The sequence below is a fragment of the Danio rerio genome, chromosome 2, assembly GCF_049306965.1.
Source record: "Danio rerio strain Tuebingen ecotype United States chromosome 2, GRCz12tu, whole genome shotgun sequence".
NCBI lineage: Eukaryota > Metazoa > Chordata > Actinopteri > Cypriniformes > Danionidae > Danio > Danio rerio.
The window spans coordinates 17,237,447-17,263,657 of NC_133177.1; the positions used below are offsets into that span (position 1 = coordinate 17,237,447).

The 26,211-nt window shown below is 39.4% G+C and overlaps 1 long non-coding RNA gene across 1 annotated transcript in view; it reads right to left on the bottom strand.

The window, feature by feature from the left end:
* Nucleotides 1-13,017, bottom strand: part of LOC137487449 (uncharacterized) — a 67,501-nt gene extending 54,484 nt beyond the window's left edge. The window contains exons 1-2 of the long non-coding RNA XR_011006051.2: nucleotides 12,550-13,017; nucleotides 11,428-11,592 (exon numbers count right to left, since the gene is read on the bottom strand). This is a non-coding gene — a long non-coding RNA (uncharacterized lncRNA). The remainder of the gene's footprint in view (nucleotides 1-11,427; nucleotides 11,593-12,549) is intronic.
* Between the last annotated feature and the right edge of the window lie 13,194 nt (nucleotides 13,018-26,211).

Here is a 26,211-nt window from a genome sequence, read left to right on the forward strand (position 1 = left end):
TGGGCCACGACCGGCCCCCTGTACAACCAGTACCTGTCGGCGGGGGGGCCCAGATGGACTACCACCTTGTCATCCATGGGGTGGGCCAGGGCATGAAAGACATGACAAAACAGGATTTTACGTCGCTCTGGCTCACCCTGACCGCCATTAAGGATGCCATCTGGGTCACAAGAAACCTGCTGGTGGGGAAGCAGGTCACGGTACCCCTCCACCGGATGAAGGAAATGGTGATAAATACACTTCAGGGGTACCGGACCTAGACAAGAGGACTGAGGGGCCGGGGTCACACGGGGGAGGTCCCGGCCGCCACCGTACCTGGCCGCCCGTAGATGCACCCTCACCACTCTGGCTACGGGAACAGCAGGCCAGAGGTGGGGGAGCTCCGCTATGCCCCTAAAACGCGGGGACTGTGACCGTCCTGGAGAGCTGGTGTGAATGGACTTTATTGCTATGACTCACCCTCGATCCTGGACAAAGAAATGATTTTATTTTTTGAAGCTTTTATCGGACTGGTTTTAATCGCTGTTATCAACATCCGGAGACAATAATCTGCGGAGACAATAATCATCTTTTCAGAGATTGTCCTAAAAGTTTTGGAAACAGACTGAAAGGTAACAAAATGGCCGCCCAACAAAACGTGGTGGCCGACAAACAAAGGGAGGAGGCGGTCCCTGAAGTTTTGGTGGGAAACGAAAGTTTCCAGCCAGCTTCAGGGCCCGGCCAAGGGCCGACAGCTTCCCCTCCCCTCACCTCATGTCTTTAAAATATAGTGCTCATGGATATCACCTTCTCCACTATAAATGTGAGAAGTGTGAAGTCCCTAGTAAGAGCACAGAGCATATTTTCCCTTTTAAAAACGTTTAAAACAGACATATTTTTATTACAAAAATGAGCTTTACCCTTTTTAAAAAACTATAAAAAGTGGGAGGATTTATGGACCCCCAGACCCTCCATATGGAGTGGCTCATTTTATTAAAAATGACGGGGTTGCCATTTTAATCAATAATCCAAACATCTTGGTGAAGGGGAGCACGGTGGTGAGAGATGGGCGGGCTATTTTAGCTAATTTGACTGTTTTAGATAGGGATTTTAATGTGCTAAATTATGGTTTTACAGACAAAAACAAAAGATTTGAGCTTTTAGAAGACATACAGCCCCACATGCTAGGTAGGGTGCCCTTCATTTTAGCAGGTGATTTTAACTGTTTTAACACAAAAAGACAGAAGAAGGGCAGATGATTTTAAAGTAGACAAGACATCGGTTTTATTGCAGGGTTTAGTTAGAGATTTTAAATTAGTGGACCGTTTTAAAGCTATGCATCAGAGAGAGGAGGGCTTCACCTGGTTCAGTGGTGATGGTACCAGAGCCTCTCGAATCGATTACATGTTCACACGTGACTACCCGCCAGCCGATGCAAAATTAACCCCCCTCTTTTTTTCCGATCACTTAATGCTGTCTTGCACGCTTTCACTGCCCCTGGGTGTGACGGTAGGTGGAGGGCTGTGGAAGCTGAACTGCTCTCTGTAAAAGATGAGAAAGTGGTGAGGGAATACAGAGAGCAGTTCAGCCAATGGCAGACCCTCCAAGACTTTTATGATACACAAGCTCAGTGGTGGGAAATGGTGAAAGGACGCACAAAACGTTTTATTAAAAGGATAGGTAGGGGAAAAAAAAGAATAGGGAAAAGAGACGCATGATGGGGCGGCAAAAACGCCTACAGAGATATTTTAATCTTTTAAACATGGGCTTTGATTTTAACAACGAAATTAAAGAAGTTAAAAAAAGAGATGTTGGTTTTAGCAGAAGACAATAGCAGGGGAGTGATTTTAAGAGCAAAAGAGCAAAAAATTGAAGATGATAAGTGTACGAGATATTTTAAGAAAATAAATCACAAAGGGAGGGGGGATATCAAAGATTAAAAACGATGAGGGGACTATTTTAAATTCCACAGAGGGGGTTTTAAAAGAAGTCGAAAAGTTTTACAGGAATTTATTCGAACAAAAAAAAAAAAAATAGTACACGAGGACGCTCTAAATGAGGTTTTACTTAAAAAAAATACAAAAAGGAAAAACATACAGTTTTAACCCAAGATTTAAAAAAAAAAAAAAAAAACAAGATTTAGATAAAGCTCTTAAAAGTTTTAAGAAGGGGAAGTCTCCTGGAATGGACGGTCTTTCCCTGGAGTTTTATCAATGTTTCTGGGACATTTTAGCTGGGGTTTTACTGACTTTTTTTAATGAATTCGAAAATTAACAAACTACCTGCGGATTTTAGATTGGGAATAGTTTCTCTGCTTTTTTAAAAAAGATAAGACAAATTTTAAAAATTGGCGACCAATTACTCTTTTAAACACAGATTATAAATTTTTTACAAAGATTTTAGCGACACGGATGTCGACCGTTTTAGAAGATGTAATCCACCCGGATCAAGGCTGTGCTGTGCCCGGGAGGAAGATCACGGACAGCCTATTGCTGATCCGAGACGCCATCTGTTACGTGAGAGACAAACATTCGTCTAGCCGTGGTAAATTTAGATTTTGAAAAAGCATTTGACAGTCTCGCACCAGTACTTGTTACAAGTACTGAAAAAAATGGGGTTCCCGGGAAGATTTTTAGCATGGGTGGGACTGCTGTACAATGACCTTGTCAGCAAAATTATTGTAAATGGGCATTTAACAAAAGCAGTAAATATCTGCAGTGGCGTCCGACAAGGGTGTCCGTTATCTCCACTCCTGTATGTGGTCTGTATTGAACCAATGGCACAGCTCTCGAGAAGGGATAAATGGATTACAGGTTAAGATTCCGAGGGGGTTTAACAGCGTCTTTTGTTTTATATATGGACGACGTTACCCTTTTAACGACAGACCTCACCCCGAAGAGCTATGAATTTGACCGATTTTTACGGTCGGGCCTCGGGCGCTAGATTAAACTGAAAAGTCCGAGGCCCAGCTCTTCGGGCCGCGGGGTAACGTCGTCACCGAGGGACTAGAGCTGACTTTTAAGGAAAATGATTTTAAAATGTTAGGGGTAAAATTTGACAGAGGGTGGGGGAGGGCAAAATTGGAATGACATTAACTAAGGTAAACCAAAAGTTGGGATTCTGGGATTTGCGGAAATTAACAATGGAGGGTAAAATTTAAGCTGCGTCCCAAATGGCACACTATACACTATGCACTCATGCACTATGTACTTATGCACTTACACACTCAACAGGATAGTACATGTAGTGTTGTCCCAAATGGCACACTAATGTTTTTTTTACTAAACGGAAATTCAAACCGTTTCCCTGATGACGTTTGACAGTTGCCAAATTAGTGAAATAAACGACCGAATTATCAAATAATACCTATCGTGAGTATTGCCGCATTCACCATCGGGAGGCGATATAATCACTCTCGTAGGAGAATTTTGCTTTCTCCATCCAAAATAAATAAAGTTATCCAACATGTGCGTCCGATAGCTCCGCCCCTTCCGCTACGTAAGCAAACCTGCGGTCGTTTAGTACGTGAAGTGTCCATCAATACACACATCATTTTAGCGGCTGAATGAGTGCATCATCCGGGTAATTAAAGTGCACTTATTATTTTAAGAGTTTTCAGTGTGAACACACTACTTACAATATTTATACTACAAAACAGCGTAGCATAGTCCATAAGTATGCGATTTGGGACGCAGCTTTAGATTTTTAAATCCGCAATTTTACCACTCATTTTACTTGTTTCTTCTGTTTTTAGTCCACCAAGACGTTTTATCAGGAAGTTGGAAAGGGCGGTGTTTTATTTCCTGTGGGGATCCAAGTGGGAGCGCCTAAGAACAGAGTTAAAGAAAAAGCCCGAACATGGTGGAAAAGGCCTCCCGGATCCCCACCTGTTTTTAGGCAGCCGCTTCACCGCCCTGCATTTTAGTTACGCGTTGACCCCATCCAGAGAAAACAAGACGGCTGCCATGACTCGCTTCTGGATGGGGTCCTATTTGAGAACCCTGAATGTTTTACCAGTGGACCTTAAGAACCCAGTGTCTTTTGATTTACCTAGAGAGTATGATTTTATAAAGAAATTTTTAAAGAAGCATGTTTTGGAGACTAACGATGTCACCATTTTAACTAACCACAAGGCTCTCACTTCTCTTGTGCAGGATCGAGAGACGGTGGGTCGGGTCCCGGGCCTCACATTATGCGAGGCCCAACAAGTTTGGAGGAACGTGGCCCACCCAGCTCTCCAGAACGGACACAAGGACCTGTTGTGGATGGTGGCACATGAGATCCTCCCGGTCAGGGCGATTATGCACTCCAGAGGCATGGCCAAGAACCTCATCTACCCATGGCCTGGGTGCGCATGCCCAAAGACCGTGCGGCATCTGCTCTGGGAGTGCGGCGCTGCGCGGGACGTATGGGCCAGGACCGGCCCCCTGTATCATCAGTACCTGCCGGCGGGGAGCTGGTGTAAATGGACTTTATTGTTATGACTTACCCTCGATCCTGGACAAAAAAATGATTTTATTGTTTTGGATTTTTTTTTATAGTTTATCCCTTTTTAACGCAGCTTTTATTGGACTGGTTTTATCATTTTTATCAACATCTACGCCGGGACTTTTTTTACATAACACACGCACACATAAAAGACTTTCGCACAACATAGTCTTATTTCCTCCACAAAGCCTGTTTTTAAAATGTGTTTGTTATGTGCTTAATGTCTTTTAAAGTGTATTAAATTGTTTTTTAATGCGTGTATGTTTCAGGTTATTTTAAGTCCAGTGTGTAGTTAAAATGGTGACTAGACTGATTCCTTTTAGACCCGTTTAAGTTTTATTGAACAACTGTGATTTTATTCTATCATCTGTTTGCCTTTTTAAAACATGTCTTTTATACAAAGGAAAAGAAAAACACTTGAAATTTTATGTTCACCCAAAGTACTTTTCTATGTATCTATTTATTTATGTATTTATTCTTTTTTTATTCCTTCTTAAGCACTGAACTGAATCCAAGTGAACTCGGAAAAAAATCAAGATATGTTTTATATTATTGTGATGTGGAAAAAGGATGTAAAACGTTGTCAAACTTTAGAAAGAGTCTGTTCTTATCAGTTTTATACTTGATCGTGCCACGCGGGCAGTGACAGCGATCGCCTCATGGGGGTTTACTGGCTCACAATCGACTTTGTATTGTGGGCTACCGAACCTTGAGAGGTACACGACTTGCACATTTTAAGGTAAGGCTTTTAGTATTTATTGGCTATTTACTGTTGTTTTAGTGTGTTTTAAGCTGTAGGTGCCTCCACCATGTCGGCTGCTCATGTCGGCGTGCGGAGGCACCACAGCGTGCGTTTTAATTTCAAAGAGGTGGATGGTAAGCTCCTGGGGATGTCCTGTCTGGACTTCTCCAGGAAGCTGATCCAGAAAACCCTAAATTTTAAGCCAACCGACCTGAACTGTTTAATGACTCTACCCCTGAACAAACGGTTTGATCTTAGTTTTTGATCTGCTTCCCTGCTCCAAGATTTTTGGCAAAAGTTTGAAAGTCATAAGACCCAGTTCTCTATTTTTTCTGTGGAAAAACTTTGACAACTCACTTAAAACAGTGGTGGTCAGGATGTTTAATGAAACATTGAGTGAAGATATAGCAACATGGCTGAGTAGATTTTGCACGGTTCGAAGCCAACTGGTCAAGGTGTTGGACAAAGATGGCATTTGGAATTGCGCTTTGATCATCCCATTGTTTGATGGGAACTCTCCAAGCAGATTCCAGGGCCTTCGTCAGATACCCTCAATGATTGTGTTGGGAGAAAACCGAGGCTACATTCACTACCAGGGTATGACAAAGCTCTTTAGAAAGTGTGGAGGAATGGGGTATTTAGCTGAATCTTGCCAAGTAATTGTGTGTGGGAAGTGTAAAGCAATTGGGCACACTTTTGACGAGTGTACCAGTGGGAGGCGGTGCAACCTCTGCGGTGAAACAACCCATCTCTACGGATTGCCAAAAAAAGATTTGCTAACAAGTTAAAAAGTCAGAAAATGGCCGCCCCACCATCCATGCTGCATTCAGAGCAAAGAGAAGGGACGGAGCCTAAGGTTTTGGCGCGAGCTGACATCTCCCAGCCAGCCTCGGGCTCTAAACCAACCAGGTGGGGCAGCAACAGGGGCATAGTCAGTTTTACCTGTTGAACAGGAGGATAAAATTACAAAAGATAATGGTAATGGTAAGGACACTGAAATGGAAAGTGAAAATGGAAAGGATAAGGAAAAGGAGGGGGAGACAGACTCTGTATCATCGATGGCTACCGTCTCCGAGGTTAGTGTCTCCCCCAGTAGGAGTGAAAACGAGTGTTCACTTCCTTGTGCTCAAGTGCATAAAAGAACTGCGAGATCTCCTCTGTTTGAAACAGAGGAGAAAAAAACTGAGGGTTGCACAGATAGTTCCTCAGGGGAAGATCTGGAGTGTGTGCGGCACTTAGAATCTCCCAATGAAGTCTCTTTTCTACATTTCAAGCTGAGATCATCATCACCAAAAGAGCCACAAGAGTCTGCCTCTGTGGCTCCGGAGGTGTTCAGCACTTAACACCCTGACCCCAGTCTCCATGGGGATAAGGTAAAGCGAGTGCTACAAGAGAAAACCTTACAATGGGTGGTTTTAATTGATTTGAATCCTTTTGAAGAATTTGCTTTTAAATGCTCATGTATCTTTTAATTACACTGCTTATGGCCCTTACAATCTTGTCCCTCAATGTGAGAAGTGTGAGGTCCCATTTAGAGCACACTATTTTATCCTATCTAAAAACTGCTAAATCCGATATCTTTTTACAGGAATGCGGCTTGCCCTTTTAAAACAATTGAAAAATGAAAAATGAAAAAAATTGTGGACCCCGGAGCACTCATTTTGGAGTGGGTCAAATCAAAATAAAAATGATGTGGTGGCCATTTTAGTAACAACAATAACATCACGGTGAAGGACAGCAGGGTGATAAGGGATGGACGTGCATTTTTAATAAAATTGACGTTTTTAGACAAAGATTTTATTGTTTTAATTGTGTATGGTTTAACAGAAAAAAATGACAGACATGAGCTTTTAGAAGAATTACAGCCCCACCTGCTAGGCACAGACCCACTCATTTTAGCATGGTATGGTTTTACAGAAAAAAAAAAATGACAGACATGAGCTTTTAGAAGAATTACAGCCCCACCTGCTAGGCACAAACCCACTCATTTTAGCAGGGGATTTTAATTGCGTTTTAACCTCAAATGACAGAAAAGGGACTGGTGATGATTTTAGAGTGGACAAAACGTCAGTTTTATTGAAAAATGTAATTAATGATTTTAAATTGACTGTTTTAAACGGTAGCATCCGACTGAGGCAGGCTACACCTGGGTAAGTGGTGATGGCACCAAAGCCTCTCATATAGATTTTATGTTCCCACGGGACTGTCCAACGACGGATGCTACATTAACACCTCTACACTTCATAGACCACGTCATGCTCACTTGCACTTTTGCACCGAACACCAACGTGACAATGGGGAGGGGAATTTGGAAACTGAACTGCTCTCTGCTACAAGACGAAAATATAGTGAAGGAGTACAGAGAGCAGTTCAGTCAATGGCAAACTCTAAAAGTTTGTTTTAATTCACAAGCACTTTGGTGGGAAATGGTTAAGGGTAGAACTAGAAGTTATTTTAAACAAAAAGGTAAACAAAATATACAACAATAAACAATTTTAGCGACTCGCATGTCAATGGTTTTAGAAGACGTAATCCACCCGGATCAAGCTTGTGCTGTGCCCGAGAGAAAGATCACGAACAGCCTGGTATTGATTAGAGATGCCATCTGTTATGCGAGAGACAGAAATATTCGGCTATTAGTCCTAAATTTAGATTTTGAAAAAGCATTTAACCTTATCTCGCACCAGTTCCTTTTTAAGGTTCTGGAGAAAATGGGGTTTCCTGGGAAATTTATAGCCTGGGTGGGACTACTATACAAAGACACGAGTAGTAAAAATCATAAATGGGTATTTATCAAAAGCTGTCAAAATCCACAGCATTATCAGTCAAGGGTGTCCTTTATCTCCGCTCCTGTACGTGGCTTGCATAGAGCCACTTGCACAGATCTTGAGAAGGGACAAATGGATTTCGGGTTTTAAAGTGCCGGGGACGGGTGTGTTAGAGGTAAGATGTCTTTTATATATGGATGAAGCAACACTGTTAACGACAGACTTGTCAATGGCCCGAAGAGCCATGGATTTGACCGACTGGTTCGGTCGGGCCTCAGGCGCAAAGCTAAACAGAAACAAGTCCGAGGCCCAGCTCTTCGGGCATTGGGACACCATCCAAACTGAGGGGTTTGACATGGTTTTTAGAGGGGACGACCATTTTAAAGTTTTAGGAGTCAAATTTGAAAAAGAGGGAGGAGATTGGGAAAATTTTAAAGGGCCATGAAACCCCCTCGTTTCAGCAGGGTGTTTTCACACCTCTGCTTTGGAAAAAGTCAGAAAAGTGGGCGTGTCCAGCTCTGTTTAGGGGGGAGTGTCGGAGGAACTAAAGTGGGATGGTGTGGGAGTGTCTATTTGGGCACGCGCGAGTTTCAGAGTCAAAATACACAGACAGGAGAAAGTGATGGTGTTTAACTTACATGGAAATCTGTAGTCGAATTATTTGCCAAATTATTAAATGTTGGACTTTAACTGCAGTTTGGCTCTTTCATTCAGGGAATTCATTCATGCCCCTCGCGACAAACGAGATATTTGATTCGAGGAACTGCTGTAAGCGTGTATTTTTCATGCAATGTTTGATACCGCATGGCGAATGAGAGAAAAAAAACCTCCGCATTTCCCGGAAACTTAGATGCACACAGCAGGTAGCGTCAGAAAGCTGCGTGTGTTATTCCAGTCACTAAATGCGGTAAAAACCGTACACGAGGTTAAAATTTGGTTGTGATGCTAACGTGTTTACACTCGGTGACTCTGTGCAATAGTTAACTTAGTTCGATACGAGCAAACTGAATAAACAGAGTACTGGTCGCTAACTTACCAAATCTGTAGAGACAGGACAATCACCAGTAACTAGAGCCGCGTCTTTATGAAGAATAGACTACAATCGAATCCAGATCTCAGCGTTTGGAGATGAGAACAGTTCTCAGGTAAACAATAATCCTCCTTAGACACATAAATTATTGTTGTCGAGCGTCGCGTACACTGTTAATCCACACGTGACGCCAGCTGCGCTCTCACAGAGAGAAAATGAAAACAAAACTTAACTGCAGCAAACTATAAAAGCAACACTTCACGCTTGTTTTTCCAACACAACGTGGCGTCTCTGTCATGAAAACACTGTGACACTAATGAATATTAATGAAGTTGCATAATAGAGCGTTGATTGGTTTGAACCAAGCCTTACTTTTGCATTAATGCATCACACTGTAAGACGTAATAAGACTCGCTCTGGCACAGACGTCCAGTCTGCACGCTGGAATACAACGCTATTATGACTGTGACGCAGCTTCAAAAATTCGTTTCAAACCGGAAGTACGAATTTGCTTGTAATAACGCAAAAACAACCAATTTACACTTTTTAGTGAAATACAGGTGTCCTAATGGTGTTTTTAGCAGTGTAGGACACATATACGACTGTCAACAGCTCAAAAAATGTGTTTTGGTGTTTCGTGACCCTTTAAAGACATAATAGGGAAAGTTAGGCAGAGGTTGGGTTTTTGGGGGCTAAGACAATTGACACTAGAGGGGAAAATTTTTAAAGCTGTGATTTTACCTCTAATGTTACTTGTGTGTTCTATTTTTAGCCCACCAAGGGGATTTTTAATGGAGTTGGAGAGGGTGGTCTTTTACTTCCTGTGGGGGTCCAAATGAGAATGAATCAGGAGGGACGTCGTCAAAAAAAAAAAAAAGACCAGAAAATGGCAGAAAAGGCCTCCCAGACCCCCACCTGTCTTAAGCAAGTTGTTTCACCGCCCGTCATTTTAAATACCATACCTGGCCGCCCATAGATGCACCCTCACCACTCTGGGTACGGGAACAGCGGGCCAGCAGGCCAAGGGGGGGTTCTCCGCTATGCCCCTAAAACACAGGGACTGTGACTGTCCTGGAGAGCCAGTGTGAATGGACTTTATTATTATGACTCACCCTCGATCCTGGACAAAGTAAAGATTTTATTTTTCAATCGTTTTTTATCCCTTTTTTCCACACATCTTTTATTGCACTGATTTTATCGCTTTTACCAACATATACGGCGGGACTTTAACAACACATGCACACACAAAAGACTTTTGCACCACATACACTTATTCCTCAACAGACCCTGATTTTAAAGGAGAGAGAAGGTGTTTTTGCTATGTATTTTGTCTTTTAAAATGTGGTGAAATGTTTTAATGCATGTTTTATATTTCATTTTATTATTTTAAGTCCAGTGCTTTTTTTATTGATTTTATTTCATCATCTGTATGCAATTTTAAAACATGTCTTTTATACAATCAAATGAAAAGAAAAAAACATGAAATTTTATGTTCACACGAAGTACACGTCTATCTTTTTATTTATTTATTTTTTTATGTACTGAACTGAATTTAAGTGAACTCATTGAGATGTTTTAAATTATTGTGATGTTGAAAAAAGGATGTTAAACGCTGTCAATAAATTTTTTCGAAAGAAAAAAAAAAAAATCTATTCTTATCAGTGTTACAATTGCTCTTGTCACGCGGCTGAGACAGTGATCATCTCTTGGTGGTTTTTTTGGTGGTTGCTTTTGTAGCCGTCACCACACAAACTTTAGGAGGTACATCGGCTGAGCAGTTTCGTAAGGTCTTTAAAGGTACGGTTTTAAATATTTATTGATTTGGCTGTTTTTATTGTGTTTTTTAAAGAGCTGTCGGTGCTTACACCATGTCGGCTGCTCGTGCCGGCATGCGGAGGCATGACAGCGTGCGTTTTACCTTTAAAACTGTGAATAGAAAGGTCCTGGAGTTGTCCCGCTTGGACTTCTCCAGGAAGCTAATCCAAAAAACTCTAAATTTTAGACCAGATGAATTGAATTGTATAGTGACTCTGCCCCTTAACAAGGGTTTTGATGTTAGCTTTAAAGCTGCCTCCCTCTTGAGTGTTTTTTGGCAAAGGTTAGATTCTGTGAAAGACCAGTTCTCCATGTTTACTGTGGAAAAAAACTTTCTGATAACACACTTAAAACTGTGATTGACAGAATGTTTAATGAAACCGTGACTGGGGAAGACATTTGTGTATGGCTGGGAAGATTTTGCACTGTTCGTGGACAGCCAGTTAAGGTGCTAGATGAGGATGGCTTCTGGGATTGCTTTACAATCCTCCAAATGTAGGAAATACCATTTTAATAGGCAGAATACACCCACAAGCTAAATTTGAAAGAGCAGGTTGACTAATGGACTCACTAGAGTCTACATAAGAAGATGTATTTGAACATACCCGAGAACCAGAAACAGGAACCTTCTCATCTACTTTGGTGTCAAGTGAGATCCTCTGCTGCATAAAAGAGTCAAGCGAAGTTTGCATGGCAAGTAGTTCCTTCTTCAAGCTGCATACTTCTTCCTGTAATGTCTTTTCTCCAACCCTAGATTCTTCCAAAGCTCTCTTAAAAGAAGAAAACATTCAAAAGTTAGCCTCATCAAACATTGCCTTAAATTCATTGCGTGTCTGTTGCGAGTTTCACTGTATAGCTTCAATTGTATGTTTAGTAAACTCTTTTATACGGTCAGAAAGAATGTCTAAAAATTCAGAATGTGCCTTTTCAACCACAGTTAATGTTTTCTTAGGAAACTCATGAATACAAAGTTCAGTACTGTCCTGGAGTGATTTTTTCTGCCAGTCTACTGTATCTACAAATACACTTTTAAGAGAATCAATTGCCTTGGAAAAAACTGCTAAATCATCTGTCCGACTTTCAGAAGAGAGGATCTGAGCCCCAATAGAGGACTGTTTCATCCCAGTATCCTCATCTAATAATAATCAGTCATTCTGTGGAGTAATAGGACTGTTATGAGATGGGCCCTCACAACTACCTTCTACTGCATCAGGAAAATTAATTAGAATATTGTCAGCTTCCATTATTAAGCAAAGATTACAAAAACCACTAAATATTTAGCATATCTCAGGGCCCCACGTTGGGTGTCATAACTGTAGCGTTATTTGGCTAATAAAGTGGGTTGGGTGCCAGGGGTTGAAAAAAAACCCACTACTGTTTCTTAAATAATTCAATTAAATGAAAAAAATAAGCTTCAAAAGATGCATGGTTTAATAACGTAAACCAAATCAAATATTCAATCAACAAATCAATATATTAATAAATTAGAACACAAAAAGAACAAAGCTTTAACTTCAACACATTAAGTAAATCCATAAACCAAACAAACTTAAATTTCCAGGCCCAGGCACAATGCTTATTAATTACCTCTTTATTATTTATTTGATTATTTTCAAATTTCAAACTTTCAAATGGTTACTCTACCATCTCAATTAATCTTTTGGACATACACTTACATTCACAAATTAGCAAAACAATATAATCAAACATAGAAAACATTTGCTTACCCGATCATCCGTTGATGCTACCGGGCCCAGAAAACTGCAACAAACAAATCCCGATCACAGCAGTGATCAAACATTCAAACAAACAGGAAAAAAACCCAAAACAAATAGGCAACTTGAGCGCCAAAATAAAAATAAACACGTGCCTCAATCTACAAACAAACCCGAACGCATGATACGTTCACCCATGCATCATAAACAAAACCTCCGCCAAAATAAACTCTTTCATTCATAAATATTGCCGCTTCAACATCCGCATCAAAACATACTTGCACTTTCGATACCGCGCCTAACTTCAAGGAACGCTGCCACTCTCTCAGAGTAAGACCAAACAGCATGGAAACACATATTGAGTAACAGAAAAAAACTGACTCGAAGCAGACAAGTACGCAGCGCGCTCTCTACAAACACAGTCAGCATGACCCCTCCATGACTAGGAATCACCTGCATGCTGACTGCGTGACAAGGAATGAATGAGAGAGCGAGAAACCCATCCGAGGCGCTCTTAATAACATTGCATCAGCTGACGGCAGTAACCCAATCAGACGTCACGCATATAATAATAAAGAAAATTCTAATGACGACCTTCACAGGTGAGTTTTACCTCTTTTAATTGTCTCTTTTAATAACAGCTCATGTCTTTTACCCATATACTGCTCTTGGCCCTCACAATCTCAACCATAATGTTAGAAGTGTGAGGTCCAACACAAGAGCACAGAGCATCCTATCCTTTTTAAAAACTTTTAAGTCAGACATGTTTTTATTGCAAGAGTGTTCTCTGCCCTTTTTTAAAAAAAACTATAGGAGATGGGAAGAGCTTTGGACCCTCCATTTAGAGTGGATCCAATTTTAATAAAAATGATGGGGTCGCTATTTTAATCAATAACCCCAACATCTTGGTGGAGGGCAACACGGTTTTAAGAGACAGACGGGCACTTTTAGCTAATCTGACTTTTTTAGATAAGGTTTTTAAGGTTATTAACGTATATGGTTTTAATAATAAGAATGAAAGACAAGCTTTTAGTTGACTTGCAACCCCACATATTAGGTAGGACACCCCTGATTTTAACAGGAGATTTTATTTGTATTTTAACAAACAAAGATAGAAGAAGAAAGGAGAGTTTTAAATTGGATGAAACATCCTTTTTATTGCAGGGTATGATTAGAGATTTTAAATTAGACGACTGTTTTAAAACAATGCATCAAAGAGAGGAGGGCTTCACTTGGTTCTGTGGTGATGGTACCGGAGCCTCTCGAATCGACTATATTAATACACGAGACTGCCCGCCAATCGATGCTAGACTAAGGGCCTACTCACACTATGCCATCCGTACCGTGCCCAGGCCCGTTTCCCGGATCGTTTGAGGCCGTACTCACACTAGGTACAGTTGCCTCGAACCAGGCCAGAGCACGCTTGTCCCCCCTCCCGTCACCCCCGACGGCCCGCGCTCACACCATATCGGGCCTCGGCACGCTTACGTCATCGCTGCTACTCTGTTCAGTGAGAAGCGCTCTCTATGGCAAGCCTTTTTAGCATTTAAATATTTGTTCTGACTCCATAAATATATTTAGAGATATCTCTAATTATATTTTGACTAGTCATAATTATAGTTCCACTACTCAGAATGACAATTAGAGATATCTGCAATTACAATTGTACTAGTACGAAATCAGACTGGAGATATCTGCAAATATATTATGACTAGTCATATTCCTCCATTGAAAAATATTTGCAGATATCTCTAATTGAGTTTTGATTAGTCACAATTGTAATTAGAGATATCTCCAAATGAATTTTGACTAGTAACAACTGTAATTAGAGATATCTCTAACTGAGTTTTGACTAGTCATAATACATTTGGAGATGTCTTTAGTTCGTCATATTTAGAGATATTTACTAATTTATTTGAAGATATCTCTAATTAATTTACTAATAGTCAAATTACAGTTGTAGATATCTTGAATTGGATTTTTGACAAGTCAAAATTCATTTGGAGATATCTCTAATTACAATTGTGACTAGTCAAAACTTATTTAGAGATATCTGCAAATATTTTTCAATGGAAGTCAATGGAGGAATATGACTAGTCAGTCATAATATATTTGCAGATACCTCCAATCTGACTAGTCGAATTATAATTATGACAAGTCAAAATATGATTAGAGATATCTCTAAATATATTTATGGATAGTCAGTGAAACATGGTTTAAATGCTAAAACGGCTTGCCATACGCTCTCACCCAGCAGCACAGTGGAGATTTCTCTAGTTATATCCTTTCAACCGTTTGTTATGCATTGACATGCAGTCAAATATTTCGCCAAACAGTCCTCAGGGATGCGGTGACACGCAGCCAGATATTTTACCTGACAGATCCGCCACTTTTGGCGCTCATAAACAATCAAAGCTCTCGTGCTGCAGGAATGAGGAGGTCTGCTGAAGGCGCGCAGCTGACGTGCAGTGAGGAGTTTGCGTCTTTAATAAACGACGGCAGTTTGCGTTCACTGAACAGTAAGAATGATTAATAAATCCAAATAAAACAGCCCCTTAAAAGTCACGTATCACTTTCAGTTTCGGGCTTTGGCGCGTTTTGCCCAAGTGATCCGCGCTCAGGCACACCTCTTCCAACCGGGCCAGGGCCGGCCAAGTGAACCGTGCTTGAGCCCGATTCAGCGCACTCACACTTCTCAAACGATCCGGGAAACGGGCCTGGGCACGGTACAGTTGGCATAGTGTGAGTAAGCCCTTAAACTGTTTATTGTTTGTCCCCGTGTGATTTTTTTTTTTTTTTTTTTTAATATCTTGTGCACTTTTCCCCTTCCTCAATATTTTTTTCTTTACTTCTTAAAATAAAACCTTTACTTTGAATTTTTACTTAAAACTGACATTTCATTTTTTACCTCTTTTATTTCATCATTAAAATCAAGACCTTTGTTTAAAAGATTAAAATAACGTTGTAATCTTTTTTGCAACCCCATCATATGTCTTTTTTCCTTATTTTTCTTTTTCTTCCCTATATGTCTAAAAAAACCGTCTCGTCCAGTCTTTTACCTTTTTCCACCATTGTGCTTGTGAATTGTAAAAGTCCTGGAGGGTCTGCCATTGGCTGAACTGCTCTCTGTAATCTCTAACTACCTCCTCGTCTTTTAGCAGAGAGCAGTTCAGCTTCCACAGCCCTCCCCCTACCGTCACACATGTGGGGAGTGAAAGGGTGCCAAGACAGCATTGTGTGGTCAGTAAAAAAGAGAGGGGTTAAAATTAAAAGGGAGGGAAGTGCACATAACTAAAGAAATTTTAAATTTCTACTGGAACAGCGGGCCGGAGGAGGGGGATCTACGCTATGCCCCAGAAACATAAAGACTGTGGCTGTTTTGGAGAGCTGGATTGAATGGACTATCTTGTTATGACTCACTCTCGATCCTGCACAAGAGCCAGTTTTTAGTTTCAGAACTGGTTTTTATTGGTTTGCTTCTATTTCTTTTAGCCTTGGACTTTGGCCTTTTAGTGCTTTTAGTGGACATTTTATTTCATCATTTGCTCTCGTTTTAATAAGGAATTTTCATCACAAACACACATGGACTTTTAACACAAACACTGACCCATAAACCTACTCTAATGAACTTTTACACAAACATGGACTTTGCAACAGAAATCACAAAACAAAACATAACACAAAGACAGCAACAACAACCAAATTTTACTCTGCATTTATGTATATATTTACGCACGCATGTACTAATTTTATTTTTCTTAATTTTTAAATTAATTTATTATTTATTTATTCATGCATCAATATATACATGTTTTGTTGTTTTTACGAGTGAAATTGCGGTTCTTTAGTATCATGCTGTTTTATTTTGGCTTTTAAGAAATGTATTGTGATTATTGTGTGGTTTTATAATTGTTTCAGTAAGAAGTGAAAAGTGTTAAATAATGTAAAGAAGTTCTTAAAATATGTGTGATGTTTATAAATGATGGAATCGTTGTCAATAAATTTTTTCGAAAGAAAAAATCTGATCTTATCAGTTTGCTTCGCGTGACGTGTCATTGCTGCTGGACCCTATGGTTGCAAGTTGGCTGTGATGGAGGGACAGCGATCTTCGTTGCCGGCCACTTTGGTGCGGTTAAGGAATTCTGTGAGAGTTCAACTGAAAGCGGATGCCAGTCAAGCAGTAAAAGGAAACTTTCGACGGGAGTTTGTGGTCATGGACTTGCTGAAAGGTCTCTTTAAGATATCAACAGAAAAGGTATTTTGCCTGCAAGATTTCACAGCGGTTGGTTTTATGGACTTGTCCTTTTTTAACTTAACCGAATGTGCTGCATTTTTGATGCATGGGAGAAATGTGACCACATACTCTTGCAAGGCCTGCAGCTACAGCCTTTGTTTGCTCAGGAATATATACCACTGACAGTGCACATGTACAACCCTTTTGTGGAGGATGGGGATATTGTTATGTTTTGAACAGCCTTGATTTTACTTCATTGTATGTTTTTTGGTTTTAAAAACATGCCTTTTATACAAACACTATGACAAAAGAAGAAGCATTGTATTTTAAGCTCACACAAAGCACTTACCCTTTTAATTCATCCTCTATTTTCCTTATTTATTTATTTACTCCTTAAGTTTCATATTTAGGGAAAAATATGTGAACTGTAAAAGTTTAAGATGTGTTTTTTTTATGATGAAAATTTAACGAAAAAAAGCTGTAAATAAAATTTTTTTTCGAAAGAAAAAAAAATCTATTCTTATCAGTTTTACACTTGGGCTTGCCACGCGGCTGAGACTGCGATCGCCTCTTGAAGGTTTTTTTGGTGGTTCCTTTTGTAGCGGTCATCAAACAACCTTTGGGAGGTACATCGGCTGAGCGGTTTCATGAGGTCTTTTAAGGTAAGGTTTTAAAAATTTATTGATTTGGCTATGATGACATATGATGGGGTTGCAAAAAAGATTACAACGTTATTTTAATTTTTTTAACAAAGGTCTTGATTTTAACGACAAAATAAAAGAAAAAATGAAATTCAAAGTAAAGGTTTTATTTTAAGAAGTAAAGAAAAAAATGTTGAGGAAGGGGAAAAGTGCACAAAATATATATATATATTTATTTATTTATTTTTTATTTTATTTTATTTTTTTAAATAGATTACACGGGGACGAACAATAAACAGTTTAAAAATAAACGGTAGGGAAGTGCACACAACTAAAGAAATTGTAAAATGGCATCGAAAATGTTTATGAATAATTGTACAAAGAAAAACAGATGACCATATTTAATTAGAAGTTTTACATTTTTTAGAAAAAAAAAGTTAACAGTAAAAACTTTTTTTTAGCCCAAGATTTTACAATTCTAGACATTTTTAAAGCTCTTAAAAGTTTTAAAAATGGGAAGTCCCCAGTAATGGATGGACTTCCCCTAGAATTTTGTCACCTTTTGGGACATTTTAGGACATGAGCTTTTAACTGTTTTTAAAGAATTGGAAACTTCTAATAGACTGTCAGATAGTTTTAGAACAGGGATAGTTTCACTTTTACATAAAAACAACAAGACTGACCTAAAAAATTGCAGACCAATCACATCTTTTTAAAATTTTTGACTAAGTTTTAAATTTTGACAAAGTTTTTTACAAAAATTTTTGCGACATGCATGTCAATGGTTTTAGAGGTCGTACTTCACCCGGATCAAGCTTGCGCTGTGCCCGGGAGAAAGATCACGGACAGCCTGGTATTGTGTAGAGATGCCATCTGTTATGCAAGAGTTTTGATGGTGAGACTCAGGAGTGTTATAGGTAAGGTTGTCCAGCCTGATCAAACCTGCGGTATCCCAGGCAAAGCAGTGGTAATGAATTTAGCACTGGTGAGGGATGCTATCATTCGGGCAGAACAGAAAAACCTCCTTTTGGCCATCCTGAGCCTGGACCAGGAAAAGGCATTCGATAGAGTCAGTCACACCTTCTTACAGGCAGTGATGAGACGCATGGGTTTTGGGCCCCAATGTTCAGGGAATGGGTGAGTCTGCTTTATTGGAGGATGTATAGCAGGATAGGGGTAAATGGCCATTTATCCCAGAAAATGAAGCAGAGAGGTGTTCTGCAGGGGTGCCTGCTGTCACCACTTCTTTATGTGTTGTCTTTGAAACCCCTGCTATGCATGTTGAGAGGGAACCCCTTACTTGGTGGCATTCATTTGCCAGGAGGTGTGCAAAAGTTACCAGGAATATATGCTAAAGTTGTGCCTAAAGTTGCAGCTTACACGCATGACACAACAGTGTTTTTATCTTCGGAGCACGACTTTAAGGCAGTGGGGGAATCCGGTGCTCGAGTTAACGTTTTTAGTAAAATGCTAAAGGTTTTTTTAGTGTAAATTGTGCAAAAGAGAACTGGGAGGCTAGGCTGAAGAGGGAAGATTGCTAGATGGAGTTCTAGGGGGCTGTCCCTGTGGGGAAATATGTGGTAGTGAAGGTGTATCTTCTTCCCAGCTTGAACTACCTGGCTTGTATTTCCAATCCCTTTTTAAACAGGCAGGAGGTTAATCTTCTCCTTTCTATGGAGCAAGGGCACTGAGATGGTAGCCAGGACTTCAATTTACAAGCCATTGAAGGATGGTGGGAGAGGTGTACTTTGTATGTCACTGAAAAATGGAGGCTATTTTTTTATTCTTGGCAAGCACAGTTGGCGACACGGGTGGGAAAAAAAACACAAAGTTCTGATTTGCACAATTCTGGTTAGCTTTTCCCTTGAGGGTTATACGTGATTGGAGAGGTACATGGCCATGGTCTACAGACAGGCCAGAACACTACCGCAGAGCTGCTGCTTTTGTCATCAGGAAGCCTCAGGGGTTTAGGAGAATGCTTTAATTTTAGACCATAAGGGAGAGTATCGTAGACTTAGGGAAGAGATGGAACTTCCCTGGGTACAGGGGATTTATTTTCTCGGGTATTAGGACAAGTGTCCTTGGAAGTGAGGGCATGTTAACCGAATACGGGGGTGAGGTAACTGTAAAAGCTGAGGTAACTGTAAAAGCTGAACTGCTCTCTGTTAGAGGATAAAGAAATAACAGGAGAATACAGAAAGCAGTTCAGCCAATGGCAGTAAAAACCACAAAGGGTATAATGAGAGAAGTAGGGACCTTTTATTCAAACCTATATGAAGAAAAAATAATTGACAATGATATTTTAAGGGAAGTTTTAGAATTTTTAGACAAGAGTTGATAAGAATTGTGCTGTTTTATCTCAAGATTTTACCGTTTTAGAAATTAAGGCTCTTTAAGATTTTAAACGAGGGATATCCCCTGGATCAAAGGGGCTTTCCTCAGAGTTTTACATTTTGGGATATTTTAGCACAAGAATTATTAACTGTTTTTTTAATGGACTTCAAAATTTTATTAAACTTTCAGAAAGTCTTAGAGTAGGGACAGTTTTACTTTTTAAAAATGGCGACAAAACAGACCTCAATAATTGCCGTCTAATAATACTTTTAAACTGTGACTGTAAACTTTTTAGTAAAAATTTAGCAAAACGGATGTCAATGGTTTAGAAGACGTAATCCACCCAGATCAAGCTTGCGCTGTGGCCAGGAGAAAGATCACAGACAGCCCGATACTGATGAGAGACGCCATCTGTTATGCAAGAAACAGAAATACTTGGCTAGTAGTCTAAAATGTACATTTTGAAAAAGCATTCGACTGAATCTCGCACTAGTTTCTTTTCTAGGTTCTGAAAAAAGAGGGTTTTCCAGGGAAATTTATAGTCTTGGTGGGACTACTAGACACAAAGATCTGAGTAGTTAAATCATTGTAAATAGGTATTTATCAAAAGCTGTCAATATCCACAGCGTCGTCCGTTAAGGGTGTCCTTTATCTCCGCTCCTGTATGTGGTTTGCATAGAGCCACTGGCACAGATCTTGAGAAGGGAAAATAAGAAGGGACTTCAGGTTTTAAAGTGCTGCGGACAGGAGGAAAAAGCAACATGTCTTTTTTATACATGGATGACATTACATGTTTAACTACAGACTTGTCAATGGCCCAAAGAGCCATGGATTTGACCAACTGGTTCAGTCGGTCAGTCAAATCAAAAACAGTCACTACAGCAGAAAGGTCCATCACTTGTGCTGAAAACTGAGCAGATTCTGTCAAAACAGAAGTACCTCCAAAATAAAGGTGCAGGCCATTAATTAAATCCATTCCAAGAAGAGCAGTGCCAAATTTAACTATAAAAATTGATGTTTTGCAGTTAACATCAATCTTGGGGACAGTAACAGGTAAACAACCAAGCACTGGTATTAGATAACGGGAATACGTCACCAATTTAACAGAGGGAGGCAGCAAAGAGTCTTTTAAAATGTGTCTCATACACAGACTTTGGCAGGATGGAAACAGCAGACCCAGAATCCACTATTAACTCCACAGGCACTGAAGCATAAGTCGTAACTGTAGCATTAATCCTTTTTTTATCAGTTAGCACATTTTTGCATGTACAAAATCTAAACTTCAAACTCAAATTCATGAACAGAACGTGTTTGTTGAGAGCAGTACACTCTTGAAAAATGTCCCATGTTTTGACAACTATGGGACTTTTTTGCAATAGCTGGGCATCTAGGATAACTTGCAAGATGTTTTGTGAATCCACAGCGATACATGCATGGACTGATGAAGACATCTTAGCAGTTTTAGAAGTTGTAGATGGTTTTTAAGACCTAAAAGGGAGGGAGGCAGAGAATTTAGTTTTATACTAAGCAACAGCTATAGACTTCCCTTGAACTGGCACTAAACTTTAGTCTGAAACGGTTTTAACTTGTTCACCAGCCTCTTCAATTTGAGTAGCAATTGTGATGGCTTTACTGAGTCATTTCAGTCTCCATCAATAGTTTCTCTCTAATTTGATTGCTGGCCACATTTTCCACTAATTGATCACGTAGAATTTCATCAAGATTGGATCCAAACTCACATGTAGTTGCTGAATCTCGGAGCAAAGTTACATACTGTAAAACTGTTTCACCAGATTTTTGAGTTTGTTTTCGAAAAGCATGCTATTCTGCAATTACATTTTAACTTCTACAGCCTCAATAGCTGTAAAATAAAATCTGACCTTCTGTCCCCAGATAGTGCAGGAATAAAGCTCCCTCCTTTCAGCAGGCCATCCGCTTGTTAAGTGGTGACGTGTTTGTGACGCATGTAATACTGTTTCCAGGTCCAAGCCACCACTCATTTGAGTGGAGAAATCGTTCGTTTATGATCACATGATTTTTTTCCTATCACACATTAAAGTTAATTTTATATAGAATCATAGTGTACACAACAATCTCTGGGCTTGCTGCATAAAAAAAAATACCAAAAATATAACAATATATAAAATATATAAAATAATCCCTTTTTAGCCAATGGATATTAGGCATGGACATATATTGTGATCATAATTTTCGAAAGCCTTTAGTTGTTTGAAAACGTATATTATTACCATTTCATGAGTCTCCCCATTGAGTTGAATAGAGCGCTTGGACCCGGAAGCTGCTTCGCGTGACATCACATTTAACAAGCAGATTCATCTCCAGATGCATTCACAACCAGTAAGTAATTCTTGAACATCTTCAGCCAAACATCAAAAGGCATTGAAGGCACACCAGGACATGACAGGAACGGTGTAAAAAATGAAGCAACTGCAACAGATGTAGCATCCTTGTTGCCAATTTTGTAATGTTTGCTTAAGCATGAGGAGTCAAGAAGATTTAGAGATCAAGAATATTTATTAGCTTCCTCCTCCTTTGAGAATTGAGATGCTGCGTTCTTCCTGATGGTCACATGACGGTCACGTGTTTTAAATAGTAAATTATTTAAACATTACAACATTCATACAATGATTTACTGTTTTTCCCCTTTTCAAAATATATACTTTGCATAAAAACATTATAAATATATGTTGCACAATATCAATAAAACCGATTTTTAATACGAATTTCAGCAAACAAACCCCCTTAATGTGTTTATTCCTTTATTGAGATGTCCATGGTAATGTTTACTTCCACCGTTTCATTTAGGGAAACTCCTGAGGTAAATAATTCATATCTATGAACTTTAATAATAAATCTATATAAAATGCAGCGCTTCCCAACTTTAGTAGCAATGACTTCTGGGACTTCCAGAGCAAGTTCGGTGCTCAAGTCTGCATCGGTGCGTCCTCGATATCAAGAACACATCCGGGAAGTTTCACGCGTCCTCCGTACTTGCGGTCTTGAGTATTGGAACTGAACTTAGGCAGCTGATGATAACGTTTCACGAGAACACGAGGACGCAAGACCGCTGAAGAACGCATATTGAGAAACAGCCATGGTTCTCCCTACACAATCTTCTTCTACCCTTTTATAGTACCCAAAGTATCTACTAGCGCCCCCATGTTATTCAATGACTCAATACAACACAACAAACTGTAAGGAACAAGTGTGGCTCTCAGAATCTCCAAATAAAAGTATCTTTTCTGAAGTTCAAGCTAAGATCCTCAGCACCAAAAGAACCACAAGAGGGCTTTTCTCTTTCACATATGAGGTGTTGAGCACTTGCCACCCTAACCCCAGTTCACATGGGGATAAGATTAAGCAAGTGCTGAAAGATAAAATGTGATTTTAATGTGTTTTTAGTGTCCTCTTTTAAAAAGCTCATGTTATATTTTATCCTTTTAACAAAAACTCAGATGTGTTTTTTTATTACAAGAGTGCTCTTTGCATTTTTTAACCAGTTATAGGAAATGGGAGAAGATTTGGACACCAGGGGCCTCATGTACGAAGACTTGCGTGGAAATCTTACTAAAACATTGAAAACATAGAAAAAAATTTCAGATGTATGAAACACTGCGTACGCCGAATCTCACGCATATTCTTTTGTACATCCGAATGAACGTGAAACTGAGCGCAACATGCACGAGCACAAAACCCCTCCCTGCCTCCTCCCCCGTATGAATATGCTAATGACTATGCTAATGGCAAAACCCAACGAAAAAGCAAAGGCAAAAAGCAAGCAAAAAGAGAAACTTTGAACAGAACGTGAATTGGAGGTGCTGCTTTCGGAGGTAGATTAGAGGAAAACTGTGTTATTTGCAAGTTTGTTCTCCGGAATTAACAACAAAAGAAAAAAATAGAGTGGGAGAGTTTAGCTGATGCGGTTAACACAGTTGGTCTGAACATTGCACTGAGTGCATTAAAAAAAAGAAATAGTGTGGTTTATATCTATAAAATGTTGCAATACCCTTTACAGTCTCAGTGGCGCGGCTCGTAAGACGCATGTGATCATGTTTTGACACGTTCGAGCATGAACTCGACTCTAATCCAGCGTCTGATGAACTCTTTCTTCTTTTTTCCCCCGCTACATATCAGATTTTGCCTACTATTTATCACGAGAAAGACAAGTAGGAATCATCAATAAGTTTGTGCATGATATTTTATTTGCACATTTATTGAATGGAAATGTTTCTGATTCACGCATGAAAATTCATCTTCAGAAAGTGTCTTTATAGCAATGTGCGTGCAGTAGATCAATCAGATTACATTGGGAAAACAGGCGACCGCTGCAAATTGTGCTTTAATGTTTAGCTGGTCAACTGTATGGTATGGAAACCTTATATACCTGCTAGATGAACCCGTCTCATACAGCTGCCATTGCTAGGCTCAGACACTTTGTAGAGAGGAATTTAACACAACTGCCTCTAGGAGTCGCCAATGGAAATAAAACAGACACGCACAAAAAATGTTTGTACGCCAGAAAGCTGCCGTGAAGCTGCGCACATTCCCACATTCAGTTCATTGTTAGTAAATCCAAACGTGAGCGATTCTGAGCGTGAAACCTGGCGTACGTGTAGTACTTCTGAAATGAAGTTATAAAGAATAAAGAAATAAAACACTGAACACAAGCGCTCTCGTGATGTCTTCATTTACTGTTCACTCAGCATGTATATATCAGTGATTACTCAATACAAAATACATTACATCATGAATAACCTAATGGTTTCCTATAGTAAATGTAATGAAACACACAATTATTATTATTAACCAGAAAACTACAACTTGACCCTTTTGATCACTGAAATATGATCACACTAATCACTCAGTGAATCACTTATTTAACATTCTCACTTTGAACTACACACACTTGGCCTTAACACTATATCTGTAAAGTTTAGTAGTATAATACTTAAACATATTCACACTATTAATAAAACACATTTATATTAACACATACTCCTGTGCACTCTTCCTAAACACATTACTCAGGTGAAAATAAACATATGAATTAAAGATGCGACAAAGAATACTAAATAACACATTAATATATATATATATATATATATATATATATATATATATATATATATACTACTTATAACATTGCATTTAATATGCTCCACATTACATTAAATGAATATAAACCAAGTGCATCACTTGCAGTCCACATTACTAGCAAAGAGGGAAAATCTATACAGATAAATGTACATGTACTTTAATAATCACTAAGTATTTTAAATAATACACTCAATTAACATTGGTATTTGGCGATCTATTATCTGATAGCGGGCTAACGCGCTAACCACAAGGCTATATGCTAAACATGTGCTCTAACATGCAAATTGATAGCATACATTCATTAATTAACTACTTAACATAACTTTTTATCATTTTAAACGGTTTATTTTCTCAACGAAAGTGTTCTTTGTGCATTTGTATGTGTGCAAGTACCTGAAATGAAGTTATAAAGAATAAAGAAATAAAACACTGAACACAAGCGCTCTCGTGATGTCTTCATTTACTGTTCACTCAGCATGTATGAAGAGCATCACGGGCGCGCCTGCCACTGGAGCGCGCAGCGACGTCATGACGCAGGTGCGGTGACAAAAAATAACTTTTTAGAAAAACGCATATAACACTTATTTCTCCTCATTTAAATTGCTCATAAACAAATAGAAATTTTAACAATATTGTAAAAATAACAATAAACGTTTTATGAAAATCTGAATAAATGTAATATAGCTTGCATAATATAAATGTATACAATCAGGTTATCACATACGCAAAGTTTTTGTGCGTACGCAGCGTTGATACATGAGGCCCCAGGTCTGTCCATTTGGAGTCGGTCCGATTTTAAAAAATATGATGGTGTTGTTATTTTAATAAAAAAATCCAAATATCTTGGTGAAGGGCAGCACAGTTGTGAGGGACAGGCGGGCACTTTTAGCACATTTGTCTTTTTTAGAACAGAATTTTAATGTTCTTGATGTGTGTGGTTTTAACAATAAACATGAACGACATGAGTTTTAAAGAACCTGCACAAAAAAAAGATACACAAAAAAGGTGACAAATCTGATTTAAAAAACTGGAGACCCATCAAACTTTTACATTTTGATTGTAAACTTTAGTAAAATTTTAGTATCACGTATGTCAACTGTTTTAAAAGACGTAATGCACCCGAATCAAGCATGTGGTGTGCCCTGCATTAGAGATCTGTGCGGGACTAAATTTTGAATCCCGCTCCCGCCCGCACCCGCCAGGTTTTAGCCCGAACCCAACCGCTCCCACTTATATTAAGCACTTGATGTCCTGCTGCCCGACCCGCCCCGTTTTCTATCCGCCGCGCCCGATCCCGCTAAAGAGCGGGGGAGAACAAAACTGAAAATCACCCAGTTATACAGACCA